This window comes from Eurypyga helias, unplaced genomic scaffold, assembly GCF_000690775.1.
Source record: "Eurypyga helias isolate BGI_N326 unplaced genomic scaffold, ASM69077v1 scaffold7202, whole genome shotgun sequence".
NCBI lineage: Eukaryota > Metazoa > Chordata > Aves > Eurypygiformes > Eurypygidae > Eurypyga > Eurypyga helias.
Window position 1 is genome coordinate 43,752 of NW_010234006.1, and position 7,216 is coordinate 50,967.

The following is a 7,216-nucleotide window of genomic DNA, read 5'->3' on the forward strand; positions in this document are numbered from 1 at the left end:
ATGTTGCCATACACACATAGCACTACATCACACCAATATAGATGCTACAAAGATAACAGAACAAAATTATTTAGTTAAAACTTTGAGACCAGTATCACCCTGTTTAATTCACGTTCAATATTCTAATTAGCTAAGTATCTACTTGCATACACGACCTTCTCAGGCGATCATGTTGCTAAAAGTTAGCTTAATTGCACATGCTAATGATGCAGATGGCTACCTTGACAGTTATATACATGACTGCCATGGTGACACAAACCAAACCATTCGGGTCATGTACCAGCTACAATTACTCCATGTAGATTTTTGAAAACATGCTTCCTTTCCTGCACATCTCAGACCAAATTAGGGCCAGAATCATACAAGTGAAAGAAACTCCCCTCCTCCCCCTGTTATGCCTCTCTATATGGAATGCATGCAACTGGACAAGGCGGCATACAAAAGTGCCACTATAGCTACACTGGACTCAACTTCAATAGCTTCAATGAAAAAAGCAGAAGGCAGTGTTTGTATTGGTTTTGCCCTGCTTTACAATATACTGACATACACCAAGCTTTATTGCTTCTGAAAGCATCCTTGTAGACATTCAATGAGGTTTAAAAACCTTCCAATGATGCAATCCTTATTGCACATTATATATTATTGAAATCTCTCACACATACTTGGGCCTAGCTTGAGCAATGTTAAATGTGTCTCAAAAATGTTACTGTGCTGATGGCAATATTATTCACATTACAACTGTAACAAGACACAGCCCTGAGGCTGAAGCCACACTGAGCTAGACACGATATGTGCTAATAGCAAGAATTTCTGCCTGGCCTAGGACCATACCATATTAAGTAACCACATGAAGAAAAACAATGAAGTTACAAAGATTCATCCAAAGTTCATAGCCAAGCCAAGATTAGAAGCCATGTCGTTTGAATCATGGGCCAGAACCGTTTACTAAATCTGATCCTTCAGCCTGCACACTCACGAAGCAATGAGACACAACACAGACACTGTAAAGCTACTTTAAATCACATCTCAGATTTCTTCCAGGCCTGAGGACTCTCCGCCACTTTCAACCTTCACCAGGGATAGGTTCTTCACAGGTGAAAGAACCTAGGGTGCATAACCATCTCGTAGTCCCTCTGTGAACAGAAGTATGGAGCCTGCCAAATTCTCCCATGATTCTGCTTGCTGACAGTCCCACTTCAGACACAAAATGGAAAGTGAGGAAAACAGAAGGTCCACTCTTGCCTTCTTTTTTTTTTAAAAAAAAAAACCTGAGGAAGTTAGTGGGGTAAAAATATTCACTCAATTGTATCATGTGACATTCATCCATGTTTCTATTTCTAAGGGCAAACAAAACACAAACGAGTACCCCATCCCACTGAACAAAGATCTTGACTTAAACAAATGTAAATTGCCTGCATACCAACAGGGAAAGCTGAATCCCACAACAAAGCAGCATTAAACCTGCTTCCTCACTACTTAAACCCCAGAACCTCCTGGAAAGAAACAACAGAAAACATTTCAAAGCATGCCAGATTACAGCCTATTTCGTAGTTTGCAAGGGACTACCACACAAATAAATATGATGAACCCTACACTGAAAAGACTGTTTTCCTGTTCTCAGAATGGACTGAGGTAAATGAGACTATTTTAACTCATTCAGAGCTAAAATGGCCTGTCTCAACAGATCCTTCAGAAATAACTTCCTTTTCTCTATTACCTTCCCCTGTAGCATAGCTGCTCTCCTCCTCATACATGTTTGCAAGGGAAATCAGGCGTGTTACTGTGGTTAGCAAAGGACACAATTCTACCACCCCTCTTTCAACCCACGCTTTGAGGAATTGCTAGTTTCTTCACCCCTGAGCAGACTGCTTATAACATATGCAGCAAGTACATTTCAATGCTACCACATCCAACCTGGAGTATTTACTTTCCTTTCATTTCCCAGTTTCAATGTCTTCAACCCCCTACTCATTCATCTCTCAGCATCTGAATTGGCAAATACACTGCAGTTCATTTGGATCATCATTTAAGCATTAAATTCACAAACTAGCTCCTCCTGCTGATTCACAGACTTAAACCACAGTAACCACCAGTGGCTTTATAGTTTCTAAGCCAATCTAATATTAAAGGGAGTCATGATATTAAAAAAAAGGTGCTTCCTACAAATTATAAACAAGGTTATTCAGAGGTACGTAAATACAAACTCACACCTGGAAGAGTCAGAAAATTAATTGCTGATATATGCATGGTTGACCTAAGCTGCAGGATGACAACTTACACTTGTACGAGATTAGACATTCACCCATTATTTCTGTTGCTTCCACTGTCTGACAATTTCCTCCACAGCCTGTGTTGCTTCTATCCGTGGCAGCCGTTCATCCCGCCGGGGCCCTGCCAAAACCACCCTCCACGTGGGGACACAATGCAAAAAGGTAAAGCACGTTGAGGGGAAAAAAAAAACAGTTACAGGGTTTTAGAGTCAAAAGGGTTCCACTTAGATATTTAATTAGAAAAGTCATGTTAATTACAGATTATCAAAAGTGAAATAGGTCAGAAGACAAAGATATAAAGTGATAATTAATGTAACACTAAAATAAATGCTAAAAGCCAAAACCAAAACAAGCCCCCAAACAGTAATTCTCTCAACAATGAGTCAATAGTGAATCATGCATACTTTTTATGCCTTTTTCGCTGTGTTCCCTTCAGATACAGGCAATTGCATTTTTAAGAGCCAGTAAGGACAACATTTCAGCACCAGTTCCCAGAGGGCAGGGGAGAAGGGAGAATTTCCAAGGGGTTTTTTTCCAGGGACTCCTTCCTTAATTCTAGCCACTATCCTCTTCCCCTGAATATAAAATTCAGTCATACAGAAGGAACAAAATTTTTTGCAAAAATGTCACATTAAGATTCTGCCAGTGAAAAAACTTATTTAAAATTCAGTGTTTCAGCTAGCAGTACAGAAGTGACAGAGGGGTCAGAGGTGGCTAGTAGCACAGGATTGAAACCCAGTCTCCCCTCACAGAAAACTGCCAGACTCTGAGCATCATAACTGTGAGGGTTTGTTTAAAGTAGGAGACTGCTAGTATGAGCAATCAAAATGTTTACAGATAGCATATCTCCTCCCTGAACAGATAATACCGCAGTACATGTTGGGCCTGTAAATATTTCGGTGGCATTTCTAGTACAAATCAGAACAAGGAAATCCATCCCTCACTCCAGCACCACCTGAATACTCATGCTGCTTATGCTTAATAATAATAATAATCTTTCCCCAGGGCTTGGTCACTAAAACCGAATATTGTTCTCCTGAACATCCTGTTGCAGTAAAATCTCATGGAAGATATGAAAATAAACGTCTGACAAAACAGCTACATTATGAGACCATTTTAAACCCTGACTAGTCAATTGAAACAGACCCTTTGATTGCAATATATGATGAATCAAGGCTTAAAACAATGCCTTATACAGCTATTTCTGTAAGATATGTTTATTTTTAAATATTCTACTAGAATAAACTGCAACAGAAAAATTCAAGTTCTTATTTCATGTATTTCACATATAAGGTAGTTGAGGAGTATTCTATTCAACCAACAAAATCCTTCAGAATCATTGAGAACCTGTCACTAAGTACAAACTTTTGAGATAATTGGGTAGGGCAATTACTGTTACCACTACTAAGAGATAAAGCAGGAATTTCACTGAGACAATTAATAACAAAACCAAAACATATGCATAAGCATGTCATCAGCACATCCGGGGAGTTGAATTTCTCTCCTTTATCTATTATTTCTGTTAATAAACAAGAAGAGAGAGAAAAACACACTGTTTGAGAAATTATCCTGATCAGCTAGCTACTTTGTGAAGAAAAATAACCACTGCAGTGTTTCATGTGAAGACTAATTAATTTTCTGTAGCAAATCTCAATGGATCTATGGGGTCCAGGAGCAATTTGAACCCTGTGAGCTGGGGCAGATTGTAAATCCTTGTCAAATCCTTTTCTTCCACAAAAAGGAAACCTGGCATCCCACATGCCACTGCATCTACTCGGGGATGAGATCCAATGCAGTCCCAAGGACCGTGAGTCCTTGAGTCATGATCTTCCTTCCAAGGTGCTCATTAAAAAATGCTAAACTTTTTTATGGGTGGGTGACAAAGTGAAAGTGGAGCCATTATTTGCAGTTTTCATCAGCATTACTAGTAGCTTTCACATTCCCTTTCCCCTTATTTTACTTTTATCTGGTGTAGATTGCCCTTGATTAAACCAGTAAAAAAAAAAAAGGCTTACTTAACTGAGTTACAGGAGAACAAAAAAGGAAAAAACAAACAAACAAAAATTTAAAAACAAACAAACAAAAAAAAAAACCACAAACAAAAAAACCCCACCAAAACCACAATACAAAAAAAAACCCCACACCACAAAAAACCTTGCCAAGGACAAAACTGTGTGGAACTTTTACACCTACTGATACCTCATAGAGCACAGTACTGGTTAACCATTAATTAGTAACAGAACCTTTTTATCGTCGTAAATGGGCTGGGTGTTTAAATTTGGGAAAAGTCATCTTTTGGGAACAGCACCTTACTGACAGAAAGTTTAGGTTTTGTTTTCTTTGAGGACTATCAATTTGTAATTGATAATCTATTAAGTCCAGAATTTTCTGCTCACAAAATATGAGAAAATTAGATAATTTTTTTTCATTATTTCAGAATCTGAAATTGTCTAGCACCTCTTTTATCTAAATCACTCCCTTCAGGTAGGGCTTTGGCCTGGTTGGAGTGTAAATTGATCAATACTGATGCTTCTGCACTTTATCTAGATAATAAGAAATTCCACAGTGAAGTCTCTAGCATAAATATCAGTATGAAGAAAATTTAAAAATCACTACAATAAAATCTGAATGTACAAGCTAAAGAAAATAATTTTCTCTGCGTTTTTCTGACACTGAAATATTCAATAAACCTGAAACACTAACAGATAGGAATTTGGTTGAAACCAATTTCTTTCAATTTCAAGTGTTTGAACAAAACACTGTGCATCTTATGTAGGTTTTTTCCTACCTGCATTTGCACCATAAAAAGTTCTAGTCTCCTAGGCAATTTTTATATTGTATGTTACATCCGTAGAAAACGAGGGCTTGAACTCAAATCTCTCTCTCATTCAAACAGAAAAAGTGATAAAAGCCCAAGCATTACATTCCAAATCTCCTAGCCTTCCTCTTGAAACCAGAGGATGGCTAAGATCAACTCTTGTCTTAACAGGAGGAAAACCACTTCAGGCTGAGAGCGTGCTTGGGAAGCCACTCCTAACTCCTCCTCAAGCCACTCTCCCAGTCTTTTCTCTCACGTGCTTGTGGTGCGTGAGCTCTCTGCTAACCTTTCTTCAACTGCATCACTAATCTAATAAAAGATAATTCCCAACAGCCTTGCTTCTCCCCATTATAACAGAACAGGAGACCCTTGTGGCATTCTCAATGGTCTTGCTTGCATCCTGAAAAATTTTGAAAATTCACAGTCTATGACTGTAACAAAACCTGAATACAAACTGCTGTGACTGAATTTGAGGACCTTTCCTGTTTCATTTCCTAAGCCTGGGCTTGCATTTCTGCTTTTTATTGCTTGCAGAAAGAGCACAGTACTTCCCACGTCTGTGGGAAGCTTAAACCATTAAGCTCGAGTAATTCACATCTTTAAAATATCTCAAGATTATTATACAGCAAGGAGTATAGAGCTGCATTAGCAGGTTATTTGAATTAAACTTACCCAAGACTAACTAAAAGGAGATGAAGAATTTGAACAGAAAACATATGAAAGTATTAAATAAACAAGCCTGCATTTAAATACTAAAAAGCAGCACAGTTAGAGTTATTACAGCCTGAGGAAACTGATAAACAATCAGTATTTCACCTGAATATATATTCTGTGGTAGATTTACTGAAATTACAATATCCAATATTATTCTTCAGAGAGAAGTTAAATGCTAAGGGGAAGCTCTCTTCTACATAAGCACTGTTTTGCCTATAAAGTCAGCAGAAACACCCTGCTTAAATATGTAACCAATTATTTTAACCAGATACTCAAATAAAACCCCCACAGCAATGTACATTGTGTCCAGTGACAGCACTGATAAGTGCTTGTCACAGAATGTTAATTGCATTCCAATAAAAATACTCAGACTTTTTGATTTCAAATATTGTGTGTCATTCCTCTCTAATTGATCCACAGAAATATTTTCCTTTACCTTTCATTTCCATGTGAATTTTAAAACTGTTCTGTAACTTGATGAAGACAAACACTTTGATGTTTCTTTACGTTAGGAAACTCTTTACCCAATAAATTACAATTATGTAAATATTAGCCCCCCTGGGGTATAAGTGCCTCTTTGAGGCATAAGATGATTAGAGCAGAAAAATTATTAGATTTGTCCATGACCATGCTATACTTTCCTTCCTCAGGAAATTCTGTTATCAAAGAGTATAATCCTATTCCCACTGAAGCAAGTAAATTTGGCCACTGAGTTAAATGGAAAGAGAATTCATTTCATCCATTCAGGCAATACCCTAAAAGCCAAGATGATAGTAACATCCCTGGTATGAATATTTAGTTACAGTTTTTAACACTGTCCTTTCACAATTGTGAATGCTTTTACTATTAATATTCCATTTCTACTGACATGAAATCTCAAGCTTTTCTGAAAAACTCCTGCAGAATTATAGAAATATTGAATCATAGAATCTTTTAGGTTGGAAAAGACCTTTAAGACCATTGAGTCTAACTGTTAACCTAACGTTGCCAAGTCCACCACTAAGCTGTGTCCCTAAGTGCCACATCCACAGGTCTTTTAAATACCTCATGGGATGGTGTCTCCACCACTTCCCTGGGCAGCCCGTTCAGTGCTTGATAACCCTTTCGGTGAAGAAATTTTTCCTAATATCCAATTTAAACTTCCCCTGGTGCAATTTGAGACCATTCCTCTCCTCCTATCATTTGTCACTTAGGAGAAGAGACCAACCCCCACCTCTCTGCACCCTCCTTTCAGACAGTTGTAGAGAGCAATAAGGTCTCGCCTCAGCCTCCTGTTCTCCAGGCTGAACCCCCCCCAGCTCCCTCAGTTGTTCCTCACAGGACTTGCGCTCCAGACCCTTCCCCAGCTCTGCTGCCCTTCTCTGGACACGCTCCAGCACCCCAGTGTCTGTCTTGTAGTGAGGGGCCCAAAAAC